This window comes from Octopus sinensis, linkage group LG14, assembly GCF_006345805.1.
Source record: "Octopus sinensis linkage group LG14, ASM634580v1, whole genome shotgun sequence".
Lineage (NCBI taxonomy): Eukaryota > Metazoa > Mollusca > Cephalopoda > Octopoda > Octopodidae > Octopus > Octopus sinensis.
In genome coordinates this window covers 41,879,460-41,904,459 of record NC_043010.1, presented here as the reverse complement: position 1 = coordinate 41,904,459, position 25,000 = coordinate 41,879,460, and the positions used below count along the sequence as shown (strand labels likewise).

Sequence of the window (25,000 nt, the reverse complement as noted above, 5' to 3'; positions counted from 1 at the left end):
CACTGACGCTAGAAAACTGGAAGTAAATATTTTAAAACACTTTTAAAGATGTGAATGTAATACAAACAGCAATATCTTTCTATTTCTAACAAAAAAAATTAAAGTGCTTAACGTGTGTCCGAAGTCAAATTATTCACGCATCAAAAGTATGGAAGCAATTGGTGAAGCCATTTTCGAGTGAAAAGCGAATGCACACACATCTCTATTTAATATATTAGATGGGATTGTGATAAGTTTTTTGAGCAATGGATATTAGGGAAACAATCTAAAAGTTACTTCGCAGAGTTACTTGTCCACGTAAGCCAGAAATATGTGATTTCTGCCCGTTACTTATGTGAAAAATTTTAAGAATCTAAAACTATCCCTGGAATATAAGTGATGTATGTTTGAAGAAAATCAGTTGATATTTTACACACACACACGCACGCACACACACACACACACACACACACACCACACACATACACACACACACACATATATATATACACGCACAGAGAACGGGATTTTTATTATATAGATACATGTATAATATGAATTAGAGATAAAACCACTATTAGGTAACTCAAACAGTCATACCCATAAGCCAATACATAAATAACAAATAATATAAACGTAATTAATATAATACATAATATATATATATATATAAAATTAAAATTTAAAAAACAAATTTTGTTTTCCAAAAAGTATAAAAAGAATGATAAATATAATATAATAAGTGAATATAATATAATATAATAATAATCTAAGAATAATATAATAAATATAATATAAGTAGTGGTTTTATCTCTAATTCATATTTTATATTTTATATATTATTACTATGAAATTTGATGTAATCCTAAATCTAATTTTTCCCTGTACGTTTGGAGCCTAATATCATATATATATATATATATATATTATATATATATATAGGATATATAATATTCTGGATAAAAATTAGTTTGATTCACGCAGAAAGTCTCAGCTTCATACTTGTGTGTGTGTGTGTGTGTTTAGAAAGAAGAAGAGAGAAAGAGAAAAGTACATACGCGCATTCACAAACATGATATGCATATTTTGTTGTGTACGCGTTCGCTTATGCGTTAGAGAATGATAGCCAAATGGTTATGAACTTCGATTTGCAACCATGGGGTCCCGAATTCCTTCCTACTGCGTGTAGTCTTGGGAAAATGTAATTTTCTATAGCCTCAATTCACTCGTTATGAGTAAAAATGGGTAGATAGTAGTTGTAATAAAGCAATCTGCAAGTTCACCTCGTTCGATATCTATCTCACAACATCAAAATGCTTCCTCTTAAAAGGCATAGACCTTTGGTAACCGATTCCGATATCAGAATCATTATAAACACTAGAAAGAGATTGCTCGCGAAATTTACGTGAAATTAACGTGCACTCCACAGACACGTGTACACTTATCGTAGTTCTCAGGGCGATTCAGCGTGACACAATGTGTGACAGAGCTGGCCCTTTGAAATACAAGTAGTACTCACTTTTGCCAGCTGGAGCAATGTAAAATAAAGTGTCTTGGTGAAGGACACAATGCACAGGGTGGAATTGTACTCACGACCTTACAATCTTGAGCCGAATATGTATATATATATATATATATATATATATATATATATATATATATATAAGAATTAAGATATATATTCAATTTAGTTAATCATACTTATACAGTTATAAATTCGACTTAAAATGCGCATACATATATTAATACATATCGACACATAGGAATATTTTTTTTTAATATTTATAAAATATAAATATAAATATACAGAAAAATACATGTAAATAAAACCCACGTTGTGTACTATAGAAGGAAGTGTGAGAAAAAGGGAACGGATGATTTTTTTTTTGTTCTGAAAGTAAGAGCGGTTAAGAGTTAAAATATAAAGATCCATAGAAATCGATGTGTTCCTTTTTTAAATATATAAATGGTATATAAGATATATAATACTTTCTACTTTCTAGAAGAAGTCTACTTTCTAGTAGAAGTCTACTTTCTACGGTCGTTTCCAGAGTTCATGACCTGGTAGAAAAATTGATAAAAAATCTTACAAATCATGCGGTCAATGTCTCCTTCATCAGGAAGGTACCGTCATAAAATCACATTCTTGACACATTTTGATTCTTCCAGACTGATGGAGAAAGCTGCTTATTTAAATAGGTATGTAACAATCACTAAAAGTACCAAAAGAAAGAAACTATTAAAGGGTTGTCCGTTTGGAAATTCATGTTCTAAGAACATAATTTCGATTTCTCAACTTCATTGAATTTTTTTAACTCCAATTTCTCGCAGATTTAAATATTCATTGCATTCACTGTGTATAATTCTTCACAGATTTAAATATTTATTGCTTTCATCGGGAATATTCCATTTTCAGTTGCAAAGTCTCTTACTTTCTCTTTTAAGTTTTCATTCTCTGTTTAGAAAACTGATAGTTTATTCTATTAATGTATTAATGTATACGTAATGTAGAAACAATATTTAGTGGCTGAAATTTTTTTTTGAAAACCGGTATAAATTTTGAACGTGGGGTAGCTGTGACAAGAGCCTAGAAAGTTGGGCAATTACTATTAGAAGACGAAAAGAAAAAAGTTACCGACAAGTTACTCGAAACATGCACCTTATTCACAGTTTCCAAACATTCTATATTACTAAGCCAAAATATACTCAATCAAGTTGAATGAGCGATATCAAAACTCACACACACACACACACACACACACACACACACCAATACACACTCGCGCACACACATAGATACACATACACACAAGTGAAAGGCAATGAATGTGCGTGCGTTTGTGTGTGTGTGTGTGTGTGTGTGTGTGTACGTGCGTGCTAACTGACAAAACTTCTTGCTGCATTACTTTAGTGAAGTATTGTCAGCGAACAGGTCTCCGGTTCAAAGCGACGAATATATTTTGACAGGAACGAAATTTTATATATATAAGGACAGCTATGAAGTTATTTGGAATGGATCCAAAGGCCATAGAAACCCTTGCTTCGGATATAGCTGGATGGAGATCAAAAGTGTGAACTAGAGTGAAAGCGTTTGGAGAGGCCAGGATAACACATGCAAGACTCAAGAAGGAATTAAAAAAGTTAGTTGCGATCGAGAAGGTTAATCTCAGTGACAGTTTGTGACAGACCATGCCTTTCTTTTGCTGGTCTCAAATCTCATTTGCAGACCCATGAAAAGCGAACCTCCACCACCTATTCTGCCGATATATCTTGCATATTTTTCAATACCGTGTATTCCATAAGGTCTGCAAATCTAATGGAGGCCCCAATAGTCATTTTAAAATCCACAAAGATCAGAACTTAACTGCAGCACCTGGTGGTCCAAATCGGATATGCAATCTATGTGAGTGTTTTTTCAATATATTGTCTGGTTTAAAAAGCCACATCAGATGCCATGATCGATCTAAGGTGTTGGTACATGAGGTGGTCAGACTCTGCATCAGGAGTAGACAACCACCGCACATATACATACATACATACATACATACATACATACATACATACATACATACATACATACATACATACGTACATACATACATACATACATACATACATACATACATACATACATACGTAAGAGAAGGGAAACTGAGTTACATAGTTCACAGTATTTTCTTTTTCACTGTGAACTATTGAGGAATCTACAGCTAATCTATCCAGATTACAAGTTCAGGTTTATACCTGTAATTATTGGGGCACTGGGATAAGTAACAAACTTCCTAAATAACAATCTTGAGAAATTACGCTTCTCAAAACCAGAAAGGAGAAAGCATATTTGAATACTATATATCCAAGAAACCACTGGAGCTGTAAAAATTTGTAAAACTTTCCGGAGGTTTATCATTTAAGTATATACGATCATATCTAGACATGCGACTATATGCATGAGAATACACGTATAAAACAAAACACACAAATTTGCACATATGCATACATAGAAAAATACCCTGTTGATGTTGTTGAAATTCTAATGAAGGAGTCTTGGATCTAGGCTAGAAACCGGCTCATCTTGAAATAAAACTGAATAATAATATACATACACACAGAAATACACACACACACACACACAAAAACACTCACACACACACTCACACTCAGACAGACAGACACATTATATATATATATACATATATATGTATGTATACATATATATATATATATATGTATGCATGTATGTATGTATGTATGTATGTATGTATGTATGTATGTATGTATGTATATGTGTATTCTGTATATTAAATCTTTCTTAAAATATTCACACATAAAATTAGGTTAGAGCAGAGAAATAGCTCTTTCATGAACCTTTCAAATGTGATATACTGTAGTCAGCATTGCGAATTAATCAACAAATATCTGCCAGTATTTATCTTCTTTACGAAAGTGCTTGTATAGTAAGAATAATGTCGGAATATCTTTGTAATAAAACAAAATTTATCTAGTTTTATCAATGAAAAGTTGTTCCGTTCTTTAAAATTATATATCAAAACAACTATTTTTTTAAGGTAATTGAAAAGACTTACCAGCTTTAGAAGTGTACACCATGAATTAAAAAGGAAAAGCGTTTCTACTTACCTAAAAATAATAAAAAAATTAATTTAGACACAGTTTAAATAAATTTTAAGATATTTTTCTTATCCTTTAAGGCCTGAAATCAAAGCAAAAAAAGTGTTCAAGGAAGAAATGTTTGTCCAAAACCTGAATCAATGGGAAATAATATATTTTTATATTTGAAATCATGGACGTAGAAAATACTGAATTGTAAATATTTAATTTAATGAACGTTTGTATGAAAAAAATCATATAATACAAAACATGTTTGTGTGTGTATTTCCTAAGAGCTTGACTCAACTCAACATTACATTTAAGAGCGTGGAACATGTGCATAATATCAAATATTCGGTGTCAAGATGAGCCCAAGACCGTAGGTTCACAAAATAAAGCAGTCATCTAACCCATGTTCCCATCACCGTCCAAAATGTTTGATTATATTAAATACTGCCATTGAAGCTGGAAAATTCTTATGCAGAATAGATATAATGGTTTTGGTCTGGGATTAAATTAGAGAACTTTTCAACTCAGAATTCTTTTATTTCTAGCCCATAGTTATGTAGAGTAGTTGCATGGAGGTTTACTATACCAAATGACACAATAAGAGTACTGTGTTTTTGTTAAGATTTTCCGAGAGGTAACTTAATAGGACCAAGTCATTTCTTAAAAGATTTGGTATGTTTCCCAAAATGGGACAAATTATCTGAGTTACTTCATTAAAGGTTCCATCCGCTAAAATTTAAATTAATATCACTAATGTACACGTAAGTAATCCGTCGTTCTTACTATCACATGTCACATTCACCGGACGAGCAAAAACTGGATTTTTAGCACAAATGTCACCTATGCTGCCAGTTCATCTAATACGTGCACATAACGTACAATTGTTATCTATCTTGTCACATGTCACATTCAGTAAATTAACATGAGTTTAACATTTTGTGCAAAATATAATTTATATCTGATCTCTTGACCAGATTCAATTAACCAATTGTACCAAAGCTGAAGGTGAGTTGAACAATAATCTCTTTATAAAATGGAGCAAATTTTCAAATTCCAATGAGAGTCAAAACTAATGCGGCATTGTTCCATCTTTTTCCATGTCACACTGTTTTTTAAAAGCACGAAATTGTGAAACCTATCCATAAATTTTTAAGAATTCCACATATATTTTCAACTTCCTTTCATTCTATCTATCTATCTATCTATCTATCTATCTATCTATCTATCTATCTATCTATCTATCTATCTATCTATCTATCTATCTATCTATCTATCTATTTATTTATCTATCTATCTAGCTATCGATCTATTTGTCTGTATGACTATCTGTCTGTCTGCCTATCTGTCTGCCTGACTATCTGTCTGTCTGCCTATACATACATACATACATACATACATACATACATACATACATACATACATACATACACACACACACACACACACACATACATACATACATACATACATACATACATACATACATACATACATACATACATCGAAGACACAAGTGGCCTATTAGGCATGGGAGACAATTTATCGAAAATACGATGAATACTATCTCCAAGTTTGGAGCCACAACTATCAGCCTTGTCTAAATAACTGGTTAATCTTCAGATGAATTAACCGAGGGAGCCTTTTATACACGATCGTAGTGATTTTCGACTGAAACTTGAATGTTCCATACTGAGAGTTACTACAAACAACATGGCTGGACAAAACATCAACAACACAATCGAGGAACAGAACGAAAACATCTCAGCAGGTAAACAATTTCTTTCCAGCTGTAGTTATAGAATAAACCGTAATTACAAAACTCATTTCTCTTGGAGTTATGAATTGAATAATGATCTATTTAACTGCTACGAAAAAAAAAACGAAATAAAACCCCACTGTTGGCTATACGAAAAGCCACCTACCTTCTCTCTCCTTAAAGCTACGTATTTCTCGCGCTCAACTTTCTTTCCCTTCCTCGGCGTTTTAAAAGTTAGTTATGTGTATGTGCATGTGTATGTATTGTGTGTTTGCATGTATCTATGTATTTACGAAAGTATGTATGCGCCGTCGAGTATATCCGTGAATGACAGCTGTATTAACATTATCATCCCACTGCTACTCTATATTTGCCGCTTACACAACATTGTTCTCCTCTTCCCTGATATTAGCCACACTCACTATGCCACCACATTTCCTTCACACTAACATTCTTTGCACCCTTCTCATTTTATCAAAAAATACCGCCCCCAGGGGGGCCCATTATAGGTTTTTATTGAAATCCAATTAGCTTATATTTGAACTGGGTGTTAGTTTAACATGTATGAAAAGTTTTGTCAAGATTGATTCACTGGTGTAGGCAGCAAGTTGGTAACAGACAGAAACTGCCATTCATGTAGAAGATATATGCGTGTCTACGTACTTACACACATATATGCACACATCCATACATGGATGCATAGATACATATGTATTTTATATATATTTATATAGATACACACACATATACATATATATGTGTGTGTGTGTGAGTGAGTGTGTATTCTCCTCTACGCATGCCTGGTTCTTTTTTGTGTGAATGTATTAATTTTGACCATGTATATGTAAATATATGCTTATGTATATTTATACATATGTATACATATATATAGATACATGCACACCCACCTACCCACCCACCCACCCCCACCCACAAACACACACATATATATAGAGAGAGAGAGAAAGAGAGAGATGTAAATAGATAGATAGATCGATAGATAGATAGATAGAAAGATGGATAGATATGTGTGTATATGTGTATATATATTCATATATGTGTGTGTTCTCATTTATGCATGCCTGGTTCTTTGTATGAATGTACCCCTTTTGACTATGTATATGTAAATATACGCATGTATATATGTGCGTATACATACACACACACACACACACACACACACATATATATATATACATATATATATATATAGTCCCACGCTCATACATATATGTAAGTGAACATGTCTCTGTGTATTTGTGCATGTTTACGTACAAGCATATTAGTGCGCCGGTGTGAGCCAACGCGCTTGTATGTGTCTACATTAATGTCTACATAATAATGAATATAAAAGAACGTAGTTTCCCTATGTCTAACTGTTCGGTTGCCTATTCTATTATTTTGGTTTTCTGCACTATTGATTTTGATATATCATTCATAATCAATACACACTTTTATTTGATAACATTTGGGCATGGAATGAAACAGGGTAAAATCGTGTTGGTTAGAAAGAAATATTATGGCAACATTTTAGAGGATGCCTTGCAGCACTGGAATATGTGTAATGAAAGATTAGAAATTAGTCCTCAACTATTTGGTGTTTGGTTTATGCTGCAATTGTCAATAATGGAAATGCAGACTTCACTCGGAATATTTTACAATGCCGTTTTTTTTTACCCCCTATTGTTATTCGTAATGATCTATTTCTTTTTATTGCTGATAGTAATGATAATGATAATAATAAACATTTCTAATAAAAGCTTCTATAATAATAATAATAATAATAATAATATAATAATAATAATAATAATAATAACAATAATAATAATAATAATAGTAGTAGTAGTAGTAGTAGTAGTAGTAGTAGTAGTAGTAGTAGTAGTAGTAGTAGTAGTAGTAGTAATTATAATAATAATAATAATAATAATAATAATAATAATAATAATAATAATAATAATAATATATGCCCTGATGCAGTACCAGGCAGTGGTTCTCGTGGCTTCTGATCTTAACCGACTGGAAGTGTTATCATGTACATTGTTTTGTCTTGGTATAAAAGATGGGCTACAGCAAATATTCTGCTCAGTACCACAGATTTGCTTGTCAGTTGTTTGACCTTATCCAGTTGAGCATGTCCCTTAGTGGCTGACGATATGTGCATCTCTGATCACGAGCAGAAGTAGTGGGGGAGCATCATAGCCATGTGTTGAGAGGGATTCTTTGGGGTTTGAATAGTTCACCTCTGGAAACATGGGTGGTTCTTTCAACATCCTTAAACAACCCTTATTCAGGGACCTTTTGAGCGGGATGGGCTACTCAACCTGAAGAAAATTCTAACTGGGCCCCACCTGCAAGGTCATGTGCTGTTTATCTTGATATGAGATCACCATGTCGCGCACATATGGTTGTGATGCATGTGCCTGGTGTACCCTTATCAGACAGGTAGTCATGATGGGTATACTGGGCTTCGTATATTTTACCCCAGTGTCACTTTGATGGCATGAACTGCTCTCTCACTCAATAATAATAATAATGATAATAATAATAACAATAATAATAATGATGATAATAATAATAATAATTATAATATAATAATAATTTTGAAAACACCCAGCAAGAAATGGAAACAGAATTGAAAGATGACAATGAAAATGATTATGATGATAATAATAATAATAATAATAATAATAATAATAATAATAATAATAATAATAATGATGATGATGATGATGATAATGATAATTTCAACTTTTGGCACAAAGCCGGCAAGTTACGTGTTAGGGATAAGTCGATTACATCGACCCTAATGCTCAACTGGTACTTATTTTATCGACCTCCAAAAGAATGAAAGACAAAGTTTACTTCGGTGGAATTTGATCCCAAAACGTAAATACAGACGAAATGCTGCTAAGAATGTTGACCGACATGCTATTGATCCTGCCAGTTCGAGTGTTGCAAGACGATAGGATAATGGAAGGAGAATGAAAGAGAAAGTCACTCAAAGGGTGGAAGAGGAGAATTAGGAAGATACTCGAAAAAGAATTAAGCCGCAGGCGTGGCTGTGTGGTTATGACGCTTGCTTCCCAACCACATGATTTCATGTTCAGTCCCAGTGCGTGGCACCTTAGGTAAGTGTCTTCTACTATAGCCTCAGGACGACCAAAGCCTTGAGAGGGAATTTGGTAGATGGGAACTGAAAGAAGCCCGTCCTCCATATATTTGTATATATTTGTATATATTATGTCTGAGTGTCTTTGAGTAGGTGTTTACCCTCTACCACCGCTTGACAATTGATGTTGGTATGTTTACGTACCCGTAATCTAGCGATAGAATAAGTACCAGGCTTAAAAAATATGACCTGAGGTCCATTTGTTCGACTGCAACTCTTCAAGACTCTGTCCCAGCATAGCCGCAGTCAAAAGATTAAAACAGGTAAAAGTAAAGCAAAAGTATAAAGAACAAGATTAAAGTTATACATACAAGTGCGATGCAAGTATTAAGATACACTGCTTCTTCTCTGAAATGGACAAATGCCGAGCTACTGAAGTTGTATAGAACTAGAAAGCTACTCAAAATGCACAAAGCACTCCACTAATAATACTGACCGATTCTATTTACCAAGAAAAGAAAGTGGAAATGTATGGCTAAATGCAGAAGATACTGTTAATATTGCGATGCGGGATCAGAAAAAATATGTTGTGCAGAGTAAATAATGAATACTATTAGCAGCCAGAAATACCTAAAAAAATAGCTGAAACAGAAGTCAAGGAGAAAAGGAAGAACAACAAAATAAGCAAAGGGAAAGAAATGGAATCACATGACAAATTCATGCAACTAATCAAGAATGTTGGAAGCAAAAGATCGCTGGTCAACGTTTGGGAAATTGAAACGAGAGACAAAACGCTAATTATGGATGCTCAGGAACAAATCCTTAGAACAAATCTGATAAAGGAAAAGATCGACAAAAAGTATTCAGACAGTAAATGTAGAATCTGCAGAAAAGGAGACAAAGGTATCACTCACCGTTTGAGTGAGTGCATTACTCTAGGACAAAAGGAGTATAAGCGCAGAGATGACTGTGTAGGCAAAAGAGTACATTGTGGTGTTAGGTTCAAAATAACAGAAAAGTTGTATAGCAAGAGCCAGCTGTGATAGAAAATGAAAGCTACAAGATCTTGCGGTACTTATCCATAAAGACTAACCATATTATTGAAGCAAGAAGACCAGAAATGATTGTAGAGAACAATATAAACAAGTAGTGTAACGTCATAAATTTTGCAATTTTCTGTGATAACTGAGTTGATAACAAAGAAATTGAAAAGATGGAGAAATATCAGGATCGAGCCGGAGAGCTGAGGTGAGCTGTGGAAGATCAAGTCAAAAATTATACCTGTAGTAACAAGTGCGCTTGGCACAGCACCCAAATTGCTAGTTAAATGATTGAAAGATTGGAACTGAAACTCGCATTGTCGACAAGCAGAAAAGTACCGTCCTATATTCTGCAAGGATCCTAAGAAAGATTCTTGAGATTTGAGGCGACTTGCTATCACCAGTCATCAAAATAAAATACCTGCTACTTATAATACCATGCACTAGAACTAATTAGATTTTCATGCCTAGAAGGCAAAGTAGCGGAATTTGAACCCAAAGTGTAAAGACGGGCGAAATGCCGCTAAACATTTTGTTCTGCGCACTAGCGATCCTGCCAGCTCGCTGCCGTAATAATCTTTTCTACTTTAGGCACAAGGCCCGAAATTTTCGGAGAGGAGCCAGTCGATTAAATTGACCCCAGTACGCAACTGGTACTTAATTTATCGACGGCAAAAGGATGAAAGGCAAGTCGACCTCGGTGGAATTTGAACTCAGAACGTAAAGACAGACGAAATACCGTGATACGTTCTTACGAACTGCACTGAAGCATGAAGATTCCAAGCAAGCTTTAGTCATGAAGCTTAGTAAGAAATTTTAAAAGTTAACAATAAGAATGACCAAAGACACCCAAATACTGACAGACCTACCATTGCTTCCCTTGATTTAGAAATTAACAATCAGAAAGACTAACGAGATCCAATTCGAGATAACCTCATCACTGATGCAAAAAAAACATCATAAAAAAAGCAAAGAAGGCTTGTATGAATAATATCGAAGACAACTGGAAAGGCAAACTCCTGAATGGAAAATAACCTAATCGCCTGTCCAAGCCAGATATTGATCAAAATCTAACACACCAATGGCTACAAAGGACATGTCTGAAAGGGGAAACAGGTGTTGTTACTGCAGCGCACGATCAGAGCTTACCTACTAGAAACTACCATGCAAACGTCCTTAACGATGGATCTGACCCCCCCCCCCCGTGCAGAATTTGCGGAAAATTCGCAGAGACAATTGATCATGTTGTTTCTGACTGCTCAGGCCTCGCTGAAAAAGAGTACCTCATAAGACATGACAGACTAGGGCAGTACATCCACTGGAATGTTTGTAAATACTACAAAATTAAATCCCATGGTAAGTGGTACAGGTTCCATCCAGAGGCGAGGGCGTCATCATCTTTTCTAAATTCTCAATACAAACAGAGAGAAAAATTGACTCCAATCGACCAGACATTGTGATCAAGGACTAAACAGAGGAATTTGTCTGGTAATAGGTATGTCAGTCCCACAAGATTAAAATGTCTCAACAAAGAATATGAAAAGCTTTCTTACTATAAAGATCTGCAAATTGAAATCACAAAAATGTGGAAGCTTAGTACTACGATAATACCAATAGTGACTGTTGAGTTCGAAAAGATAAAGAAGGGACCTGAGAAGTATATTAAGCAACTCCCTGGTAACCCTAATCTCCGTGAACTACAAAAAATAACCTTGATGGGTACAGCCCATATACTACGGAAAGCACTCTCCATCTAAAATGGAATAAATGTGGTAAATTTTTTAGCATAAATAACAAAACAAAAGTGCTTTTGCTACTTTTAGCCTCCGGAGGATGCCCGGTACTAAGGGAGTTGAAATAAAGTTATAATGAAAGGAAGCCATAAATAATAATAATAACTGAACAGCTATAATGATTTCAAGTATGAAATACGCAGGTTGTGGGCAATGAAGAGAGTGGACGTGATATCAGTTAAAATTGGCACTCTTAGAAGTATCAGCCCTTATCTACTAACATGGTTCAAGAAGATTGGTACAAATGTAAAGATAGAATACCTACAAATTTCATTATTACTTGGAACTGCAAGAGTTCTTGAGTTTCTTGAAGCTTAACCAGTAAACAAGTGCTACGTAAGTCTACTGGCTGTGGACAGCTGACACTTTCCAGCTTTCTCAGCAAAATAAGCTGAGAGATTTCATCAAATAATAAAAAATCATCATTATTATTTTCTCTTTATCACAGGTTTTGTTAAAGCTCCTGGAATCTTGCATCCGTAGCGAGCTTGCTATCTGCAGCCTATGGTAGCATGCTATCCATTTTTTTTTCAGCTATCTTATACATTCCTGATTATTCTGGCCGTGCCAAGGAGGCACACCTTTTGTAACAGTTCTACTGGGCACTCTATTCCAATTTCTTTATATTCCTTTTGATGCCTTCTGATATTGCTCCGAAGGAGCTAACAATAATTGGCACTATCTTCACTTTCATTTCCCATAGCCAGGCTACTTCGTACTTAAGAGGCTTGTATCTATCTTTTCGCCTTCCTCTTGACTGTTCGTGGATTAAAGGGGCATGCAACGTCAACAATTATAGCATATGTGGTACACCTTGTCCACCACTACTAAGTCTGGTATGTTATGCGCTAGCATCTGATCTTTTTGTAGTGGGAAATCCCAGAGGATTTTGCTAGTCTCCATCTCTGCCATTCTCTGCAGTTTGTGCTCCTGCCACGTCATGCCTCTCTCTAGCCCCCACTTTTCGCAGTTCCCAATGTAACACTTTCGCTACCTGGTCTTGCTGCCACAACATGTAGTGGTTTGGGGCAAGTCTAGGGCAGTCGTTCGTGATATAGGCAATGGTTTCATCCACTCTACTGCAGATGCGGCACAGCGGAGACACTTGCTCATTCCTCACGTTGACCCTCCAGTTGGTGGCCAGAGCTTTGTCCTGCGCTGTCAGTATAGCGCTCTCGATACCTTTTTTTAGGGTTCCTGTCATTAGCCAATCTCACTTATTTTTTCCAGCAACTTCTGTTGTGGCTACATGGAAATGATTGTGTAGTCTCTTCTTGCGTAATTCTTCTACAAGTCCTTTTTGTACCAAGTCCTTTGTTTTCCCTTTTTTCTTTGCCTCCAATACTTCCTCGTTCCTAACTGTCAGTAGCAAGGTTTCCTTACTTTGGGCAAGGTATCTCATTAAGCTCTCGAGTTCGATACGCACGCAGTCTTCCACACTTACCTGTCCCCTTCCTCCATTTGCTCTCTTCATGTATCGACGATCAGTATCTGTGCGCGATTTATGGGCTCCAAGCATCGTTAGGAGCTTTCTTGACTTCCTGTCCATCTTCTTTAGCTCCTCTTCTGTTCACTTCCATATCGGACTACTGCGACTGAGCGCGAGTTTATTGCCGAAATTGTTTCAGATGTTCAGCTTTGAAGCCAATATTTTTCTCACTCGCCGCAGGTACTCTCTTTTTGTAATTTCTTTCATGTCGTGGTATTTGATTCCATCTGCCTCAAGTATTCCCAGGTATTTATAGCTGGACTGAGGTCGAATTGCCTCCATCATTTCACCACTGGGCAACTATATGCCTTCTGTCCTAGTAAGCTTTCTTCGTTTCATCACCATAGCAGCACGTTTTGGATTTCCTGCACCACTCTGCTTCATCATTATACTTTTCACATTGGTCCTAGATCCCTCTCCAGAATGCTTTGCTTTCCTCTGCATCAGGTATCATTGTTACGTGAATCTGTCCATCTAGTTCCTGAAAGAGTTTCTTCTGATTTGTTTCAAACAATCTATTTTGCCTGAACTTTTTTTATTGTCATGTCTTTCCAGTTTTGCTTTGATTGCTATTACTTTGTTTCAGATCTTCTTCTAGTATCACATCATAACCTTTATCTTTTATTCTATATGATCTTTCCAGCATTATTCTTATGCTTTTGTTCTGCAATCCCCCTCTATTCAATCTATCAACTTTTCTAAACATCTTTTTAATTTTGTTTGTTTCTTACAAATTCGTCTACACCAGTATGGTTCTTTACCTTCTGTTTGTTCTTTTCATTTGTATCCAGCTCTATCTGCAGCAACCATAGCTGCAGCCCAAATAATATTGTTAGTTTCAGTTATATTTCTCGTCTGGAATAGCCGAAGAACAGAATCTGTTCGGTTTCAGCCTTGAGTTTGCGTCGGTCAATGTACCTCAGGTTTTGTGGGTCTTTATCCTGGTCTTTTCGAATATATCTGCGCAGCGTCCACACTATGTCTCGTTGGTCATCATCGTATTCTTCCGATATAGCTCTTCCTATTACTTCTGCTTCATTTGCTGAGAATGCATTTACATTTACACTTTGCTCTACTTCTTCACTACCGCCTTTCATTTTTCTATTTTGACTGGGCACGTTATCTGTTGGTGAAGTATTATTTCTATCTCCTACTTTTCTTTTTGTCTCTTCTATTTCTATGTCTGTTAACCAACCTTTTGTTCTTATTGCTCTTGCCTGGTCGGCAAACCGTTGCTTACTTGTTTCGAAGAGTCCTATCTCATTCCATTTTGCTTTCATTCCTTGTTGGAATCCCCTCTGCTGGATTCACTCCTGATCCAGTATTCAATTACCGTTCGGTCTGCCTCCTTATTCTACCTTCTTCTCTGCCTCTGGCTTTGTTTACAAGCAGTCTGGGGATGAACACTTATCTATACCAAAATTCCATGTCTATATCTTTGCTGAAGAGTCTTACAGACTATATTAAAGAATCTATCTCTTTTTCGTTCTTACTAAAAAGCTTCAGATCATCCATGTAGAACAAATGGTTAATTTTTCCTTTTCTATTTCTGAACTAATAACCTGCCTCTGAGGTCCCTGATACTAAACTGAGGGTGATCAAACATACGAGAAATATTTATATATTAAAGGGAACAACGAGTCCCTCTGGAAAAATGCCTGTTTTTATATTAACTTCCCTAACAGTGTATCACCCGAGTAGAAATTTACTTTCTATTTCTTCATGCTAAAGCTAATTAATTCTCTTATGTCGTCATTCTATACTGAATATACTCAAACATCCATTTATCCATGAGTGTGGATCATGTCAGATCTTTCCTATAATCTATCCATGCTATTGTTAAATTTTTCTTTCTAGCTTTTACTTAATTTAGAACTGCTTTGTCTATGTGAAATAGAACATGCTTTCCTGTAGCCTTCTTCCTGCAACTTTTCTGTCCTCCCTGTAATTTCTGATTGCCAAGGTTCTCGTAAATGCTTTCTGAAAGCATACCATTTAACAGATTACACACTACTGGTAAGCAAGTGATTGGTCTATAGTTGCTAGCTGTATTACCCTTGCTCTTATCTTTCATGATGAATATTATCCTCTCTCTAGTCATCAAATCTGGTATAATTCCTCCATTAAGGCACTCTTGAAGTTGTTCCCTCAGCCTCCCATGTAAACTACTAAATTTCTTTAGCCAGTACCCTTAAACTAAATCTGGTCCTGGTCCCTTCCATTTTCCCTAATACTTTACTCATTAATGCTCTAGTTAAACTTAGATTTGGCTGCTTCTCACTCAATACTTCTTCCTTCACTTTCTTTAACCATACTGCATCTCCATCATTGACTGACTTATCCCAAATATTATTCCAGAACCTTCTAGCTTCTTCTACATTAGGCTTCTCATCTTAAGTACTTAGTTCTCCACTATTTATTTGGTTATAAAATCTCCTCTGGCTTGTCTTAAATAATCTAATCTGTTGATACTCATCTATTCTTTTCTGATATCTGGAGAGCTTGCCTGCTACTACTACGACACGCTATTTCAGGTCTTCTATTACTGTCCCAAATCCTTTCTTTTTAATTAAGTATCTTTACTCGAGGGAAGATTTGCATCTTGTGTTTCCCAATTTCTTCAGTTCCCAAGCTTCTATTGTACTGATATCTAGTCTTAAAGTTTTCACTTTATTTTGTAGTCCCCTTTTATACATTTGCTCTTTTTTAATCTTTCCCTGTGAGATATCTAACCTTCTGGCGACTTCTACCCCTCCTGCAGTAAGTTAGTGTCTCCCATATTTTTAGTATCTAACCTACTGATGACAGAGTCTACTTCCCTAGTCATTTCTAAAAGCTTCCTTCTGTTGGTGCCTTTTAATGCAGGCAATCTGTTTCTTACTTCTTTACTCATTACTTCCTGAAACTCATCTAAAATCTTTTGATCTTCCATAATTAAATCACTTGAGTCGTTGGTGCCCATTGTCCTTTCCTTATTGGTAGCCCTCTTATTATTTTTTCCTTTAGATACTTTGGTTTGAGCTGTATTCCTTATGTTGTTGCTTGTCTTTCCTACCGCCTGGTCTTTCTTTTCTAGTTCTATTATTATTACTATTATTATTCAGTAGTTTTATTTTTATATCGTGCTTTCACTTCACTACCGAGTGCAGCTTTGTGTGCCTCGGGTATGTGCTGTGGTTTGTTGTGATGCTCTGATGGTTACTGTATTGAAAGTGTTTTGCGTAGGATGTGCGCAGTGTCCAGTAGTGCAATTTTCTGTATGTTATATATATTTCTAAGTCCTGGTGTTTTTGTTATGTATTTGTCTGAATATTTTTATAATACCTAATGCGCCCACTATGATAGGAATTGTTTCTAGTTTTAGATTCCACATTCGAATTACCTCTATTTCCAGGTCTTTGTATTTTGAAAGTTTCTCCATTTCTTTTAGAGAAACATTGTCATCTGCTGGTATTGATACATCAATAAGAAAGCATTTTATTTCTTCATGATCTCCGACAACTATATCTGGTCTATTGGCCTCAATTTCTCTATCTGTGTGTATTGGCATATCCCATAGTATGGTTGTTTTCTCGTTTATTATTACTATTACTATTATTATTATTATTATTATTATTATTATTGTTGTTGTTGTTGTTGTTGTTGTTGTTGTTGTTGTTGTTGTTGTTATTATTATTATTATTATTTTACTTTTAATCTGCATGTTTGTTACAGTCACTTGCCGAGACACACCCAGCGTCTTGGGGCGAGTGAAGGATAAGAGATCCTACAGTACGACTGAAAGCTTGGGGAGGAGATGTCATGAAATATCTTTATATAATACAACACAGACATTTAAATGGATAGGGTTTTTCTAAGGATATGAGCAATACTTTTCATCACAATCTTTTGGATTTCTCTGAGATATGATTTTACTCGGATCTTATCTACATGTTTCTCACATATCTTTTTTACCATACCTACAGCAACAAGAATAGTTCTCGTTTTAAGATGCCACATCTTTTGAATTTCAATTTCCAGGTCCTTGTATTTACTTAGTTTGTCAAGTTCCCTTACAGATATATTTTCATCAGTGGGAACACTTACGTCTATTAGTTTACAAGTCTTTTCTTCCTTGTCTTTAATAATCATGTCTGCTCGATTAGCCTGGATTGTTCTGGCAGTGCAAACTGGAAAATTGACAGTGACAATAGGAGACAATATTTGTTCAGAGTTGGCTTTTTAACCTGACACCGTTTCCTTGTTCTTCGAATGGATATATTTATCATATCAGTGATTAGAGCGTCGAGCTTACGACCGTGAGGTTGTGAGTTCGAATCCCGGAGAGGGCTGCGTGTTGTGTTCTTGAGCAAGACACTCTATTTCACATTGCTCCAGTTAACTCAGCTGTAGAAATGAGTTGCGACGTCACTGGTACCAAGCTGCATCGGCCTTTGCCTTTCCCTTGGATGACATCGGTGGCGTGGAGAAGGGAGGCTGGTATGCATGGGCGACTGCTGGTCTTCCACAAACAACCTTGCCCGGACTTGTCCCTGGGAGGGTAACTTTCTAGGGACAACCCCATGGTCATTCGTGCCCGAAGGGGGTCTCCGATTCTGATACATCGAAAATAGCCTTTATTTTTTTTCTTGGTAGCTTTTTTTCCCAGTATAACTGTTTGGTTATGTTTTAAACTGAGTGACTAATTTGCTCCTTTTTATATTTGTTTGTGGGAAGTTCCTTCGTTATTGTTTATGTTTGGTACGACATCGCTCGTGACACGCGTTTTTTCTTTTATTTTCTGGGTGTGTACGTGTGAGTCGTGTAGACGTTATTTCTGTTGCCTATAAATATGTGTACATGGATGCGTGGACAGTTCCATGTATAGGTAAATATTCAAATTAGGTACTTACTCTTTAAGTGGTGATTTTCCAAGTTTCCTGGTGATGGTTTCGACTTCCTCGTGCATTTAAGAAAGAAACTACGCTTTATATGACAAAAATCTTTCCGGTTTTTTAGTTCCTATACTTTAACAAAACTTTCCCCACAGCTGTATTGCGAAGTTTCCCATCGATCCGATGTTATTGGATTGAGTTTGTTTTGTGTAGAGAGCTTCTTAATTTACGTCCATGTTGTTATTAAGCCCGGAACCATCTCTCTTCATCATCATCATTATCATTATTATTATTATTATTATTATTATTATTATTATTATTATTATTATTATTATTATTATTGAGTGAGAGTGCAATGCATGCCACCAAAGTGACACTAGGGTACAAATATACGAAACCCAATATAGCCATCATGACTAACCGTCTGATGAAGGTACATCAGGCACATGTATCACAACCATATGTGCGTGATATGGTGAGCTTATATCAAGATAAACAGTGCATAACATTGCAGGTGGGGCCCAGTTAGAACTTACTTCTGATTGCAAAACCCGTCCCACACAAAAGACCCTGAATAAAGGTTATTTAAGGATGATGGCCGAAACGCCCATATTTCCAGAGGTGAATTACTCAAACCCCAAAGAATTTCTCTCAGCACATGGATATGATGTCTACTCCTTCTCGTGATCAGAGATGCACATATCGTCAGCCACTATATGTGACATGCTCAACTGGTTACGGTCATGCAACTCACAAGTAAATCTGTGGTATTGAGCAGAATATTTGCTGTAGACCATCATTTATAACAAGACAAAACATGGACATGATAACACTTGCAATCAGTTAAGATCAGAAGCCATGAGAGCCACTGTCTAGTACAGTATCAAGGCATTTACTTTTATTATTATTTTATTATTGTGATTTCATTATTATATCTTATTATTTTATTTTGTTATTATTTACTTTTATTATTATTATTATTTATTATTATTATTATTATTATTGAGTGAGAGTGCAATGCATGCCACCAAAGTGACACTAGGGTACAAATATACGAAACCCAATATAGCCATCATGACTAACCGTCTGATGAAGGTACATCAGGCACATGTATCACAACCATATGTGCGTGATATGGTGAGCTTATATCAAGATAAACAGTGCATAACATTGCAGGTGGGGCCCAGTTAGAACTTACTTCTGATTGCAAAACCCGTCCCACACAAAGACCCTGAATAAAGGTTATTTAAGGATGATGGCCGAAACGCCCATATTTCCAGAGGTGAATTACTCAACCCCAAAGAATTTCTCTCAGCACATGGATATGATGTCTACTCCTTCTCGTGATCAGAGATGCACATATCGTCAGCCACTATATGTGACATGCTCAACTGGTTACGGTCATGCAACTCACAAGTAAATCTGTGGTATTGAGCAGAATATTTGCTGTAGACCATCATTTATAACAAGACAAAACATGGACATGATAACACTTGCAATCAGTTAAGATCAGAAGCCATGAGAGCCACTGTCTAGTACAGTATCAAGGCATTTACTTTTATTATTATTTTATTATTGTGATTTCATTATTATATCTTATTATTTTATTTTGTTATTATTTACTTTATTATTATTATTATTATTATTATTATTATTATTATTATTATTATTATTATATTTCACTATTATTATTATTACTATCATCATCATCATCATCATCATCATCATCATCATCATCATCATTATTATTTAAAATGATTAGCAAGCATGGTATCGCAAATGGAGGATACGAATGGCTGCTGGAACAGTGTCGATGAAAAATTTCCTCAGCTTCCTCTTCATACCCCGTGAGAATATTTGTAGCAGGATTCATACCATTGAAAAGAATAACGCGAGCATCACCGCAATTAACACCGATACAGTCAATAGCGCTAACATCGCGACAAGCAAGCCAACTGCTAAATGTTCCACTAGTGCATGTCGAACATAAGATCGGTTGATTTTATCACCCTGGGTTCTAAATGAAGCAAAGAATTATTAAATTCTCTGTAAATGTGCTTGTGTAGATCCAAATGACACCTGAAAATCTGTTACATTCAAGTGTATAATCGCTGATCACGAGCGAGTAACGCAAGCTTAAATTCAGAAATGAATGTAACACGTCTGAAACCAGTCTAGGGCAGCAAAAGCCACGTTGTTCAAAGGGGAGGGTTTAGTATGGTGAAGGTAAGATTTCCGACTCTTAAAGACTTACGAACTAGTCATCATACTGAGTTACTTGGCCGGAAAATGGGGAAAATAATGGTGGTCATTGTGCCACCAGAAATAGATGTCGGGTGACAAGTGGCGGTCGCAATACAAGATATAGAAACGAAGAAAATCATATTACAAGTACACAAACTGTCTAAGTAGGACCGGTACAGGAATGGAGGTATAAATATACGCATCTCTTATCAGGTTTGTATTGGGAAGATGCAAGGAATCTTAGGCCTGGGTCGTAAGTTAATAGTTCTAGCGCGTACAAAGGCCGTTCTTATCAAATTAGTGCTCATCTATGATAGAAGATAGCTGGATTTCTTCAGGCGGATAAAAATATTCTGAAGGACGGTCTGCATTTTAATATTAGTGAACGGCTGGAATGGCATCTTACACGCAAATTTTGAGTTAAAATTCTTCATGTACTAAGTTCAAATTCTGCCGAAGTCGACTTTATGCTTCATCCTTTCGGACTCGATGAAATAAAGTACCAGTCAAGTACTAGGGTCAATGTAATCGACGTTTCCTTTCCCCTCAAAACGGCTAACCTTGTACCAAAATTAGAAAAAGATATTAATGTTGTAAGGGATACGTGTTGACAGAATCTTTTGTGTGTGCGTGCGTGTGTGTGGTGTGTGTGTGCGCGCGCGCGTATGTGTGAGAGAGAGATAGGGTGAGAGACATGAGCATACATTTACATTTCTCAATACTAATCGTATGGTGGTGTACTTTTTATAAACAGCACATCAGTTACATACAAAATATTTTGAATATATTATTAGACTCCTCTTTAAACGAATACGATATGCATATATTTTACCAAATATATACTTATAATGGATTTGCCGTTTTACACACAGTAGAGTATGAAATATGATTCAGCTGAATTGTCAATTTCAGTTGGTTGACTAAATGGGCCAAGTGTATAAATATCGAATATTTGTCGAGATATTCAGTATTAATATCAATTAATATTGCCGACTGAATAATTCTTAAAAGTAGTAATGAATTGAATTGCTTCAAAAACAATATAGAATAACTAGCTAGACTTTTTCATTGTTTCGTTAAATAAATATTCATACTTTAAGTTTTCTAGTTTGATGCCCAATTGCATATTTTTATTTTATAAAAACATTTGGGTTTTTTAACTAAAGATTCATGCATAAATAAGCCATTTTGAAAATGTATATTGTTCGCATCGTCCTTCTCCCTCTTTTACTGTTTCAGCCTGTTTTCTCTCTCTCTCTCTCTCTCTCTCTCTCTCTCTCTCTCTCTCTCTCTCTCTCTCTCTCTCTCTCTCTCTCTCTCTCTTCTTAAGGAAAATTTACTTCAAATACTGAGAGTAATATTTTTCAGCTGATCTACGAAATTTTCCAATTCTTTTCCTGTTTGCCACTCGAATCAAGCGGGGAAATATTATTTAGACAATGAATATGCAATATCTCATGACCATTCTAATCGGTGCGGTGAGACAAGAATTTTGTTTAAAACTGAAATTCGAAATATAACAAAATATTTGGCATAGACAAAGAGATACTAACATGAAACGGGGACATGATACGAAATTTAGTTTCTGTGACTGTGAAATACTCTAAACAATGACTCACCAGCTGCTTTGATCATTATTGGTTACTCTTTGTTTACAATCATTTAAGGAAGAAACCACTCAGCATTGCATTAGAACGATTTTATATGGACAAAACACATTAATGAGTTCTAACATAGGTACAAGGCCAGAAATACTGGGTAAGTGTTTTGAAAAGTATTTTATTTCATAAAAAGAATTTAATATCTAGAATAGTTCTAAAATAGCCCAACAATCAACAGATTGTGATTTGGTTTAGCTGTCCCCAGTTCAGCCTGAGAGTAATTAAAAACTGAGAAATCCATACTGCACTGGGGGTGAATAAAATTCAAGAGGGACGAAATTCAAGAGAGCCCAAAATTCAAGAGTCATACTAGTGCAAAACTACATAAGAACAATCCACAGATGCGCGCAAATGTGTGTGTGTGTGTGTGTGTGTGTGTGTGTGTGTGTGTGTTCCATCTTAAGCTAAGAGTGGTGAATGTTCGACTCGAGTCAGTTATAATAAACTACTCCAAATCGTTGTTAAAGTAACCGTTTAAGTAGAGTGAAGACCAGATAGTTTTTAAAATGCTTCAACCGAGGAAGGTTTACGTAATGGATGTATTTCCTACGTGAAACGTAGGTATTAAATTATTTTAGGTTTAATTTCATTATTACTACACGATGCCAGTATAAACTAACCGGTTTTGACACCACTTATGGATATGTGTATATTTGAATGTTTTCTGTGGTATGAACCGTAGAGACATATCAGCAGATAATTCCTACACCATTCTGTATTTAGTCATAGACAGCAATTTAGTTTGCATCGGGCCTAGTCCAGGTGCGTGGTATTGACAAGTCAAAAAAATTACTAAATATTGATGTTTGTTGCTCCTGAATGGGACTTCTCGCTTGTCTGTGACTTCCGGGTGTTTTAAAACCAAGTGCATGGATGAGAATATATCCTCTTATGCCTATAAGCGCAGCCTACACATGAAATCGCAAATTACATACTTTGTGCATGTGTGTTCGATATTATATATATATATATATATATATATATATATATATATATATATATATATATATATATAATTAATCCAAACATGAACAAAGAGAAAACACAACAACACGAGGACGTGGAACAGGTATAGTGTTATTAGACGCTCAGGAAAGGAAAGAAAGAAGGAAGATTTAACGTTTCGAGCGGAGCTCTTTGTCAGAAACATAGAAAAAGGAAAGGTCCAAGGAAGGGAAGACGGAGAAAGAAAATCGCCAACGATACACACGCGATCACATATTGAATGACCGGAAGGGAATGGGTGAAGGAAAAATATTATATATATATATAGATATATATAGGAAATGTGTTGTTGAAAATGCACCTAAATTTCAAAAGCTCGTAAATGTTTAAAATACATTTATTTACATATATACCAAACTAGTTTCAACAATATTTTTCTTTATCAGTGGTAAAATTGTAACATTAGAAAAACATCGTTATAAGTTTCAATGTTGACAAATCAAAATGTTTCAATGTTGACAAAGTAAAATGTTTCCATGCTAATAAATTAAAATGTTTCAATGTTGATAAATTATCATGTTCAAAACAGAAGGTGTAAGTTTGAAATTAAAACTGTATATTAATTTGTTAGAATGTACAATGTTCGTTAATTTCAGTGGCGGTCGACAAGTCATACTGAAAAAAAAACAAGTGTGAGAATTAAAATAGTAAGTAAATGGAAACACAAGTTGTTGACGTCACATAATTCCAAACCAATCAAAACTGAACTTCAACGAATACAATGAAAAGACCCTTTATATCAACCAACCAACCGGAACGACCTATAACCGTATCCGAAAGGAAACCAACCAAGCAGAACGACAAGCTTGACCACGTAAGAAGAACGTCGACGAATCAAAATCAGGTCCGCTCGCATAAATAAATTTATAAATACATCTTTCCCTAAACATACTATTACAAGCGAAAGCGACTGTTTAAAGAAGATCTGAGAAACCGTAATTTCCCTTTTTTACTATTTTAATTCTCATACTTGTTCTTTTCAGTATGACTTGTCGACCACCACTGAAATTAATGAACCTTGTACATTCTAACAAAATTAATATACAGTTTTAATTTCAAACTGTTGTAGAAGTCCTTCAGAATGGCAAGAAAATTTGCTGGGCAGCCAAATTTTGTCAGGATTTCCCAGAAAACATTAGGGTCAATGGTGTCGAAGGTTTTGGTTAAGTCTATAAAAGCCATGGTTAAGTCTATAAAGGCCTTTAGGGGGTGGTTTTCCTCACGGCAATTCTCCCAAAGACGTGCGACAAAGATCATGTCAACAGTCGAGCAGGCGTTTCGAAAACCATATTGGGTTTCAGGCAGTAAACATCGACAACATGCCTCAGAAGGCGTGACAGGAGGACTCGAGCAAGGACCTTACCAGCAACCGAAAGCAAGGTGATGTCTCGGCTATTTCCACAGACTGCTCTGTCACCTTTGTTTTTGTATATGGC

The 25,000-nt window shown here is 35.6% G+C and overlaps 1 long non-coding RNA gene across 1 annotated transcript in view; it reads right to left on the bottom strand.

Moving 5' to 3' along the window:
• Positions 1–25,000, bottom strand: part of LOC118765968 — a 154,466-nt gene that overhangs the window by 53,443 nt on the left and 76,023 nt on the right. The gene's annotated exons all lie outside the window — the stretch shown is intronic.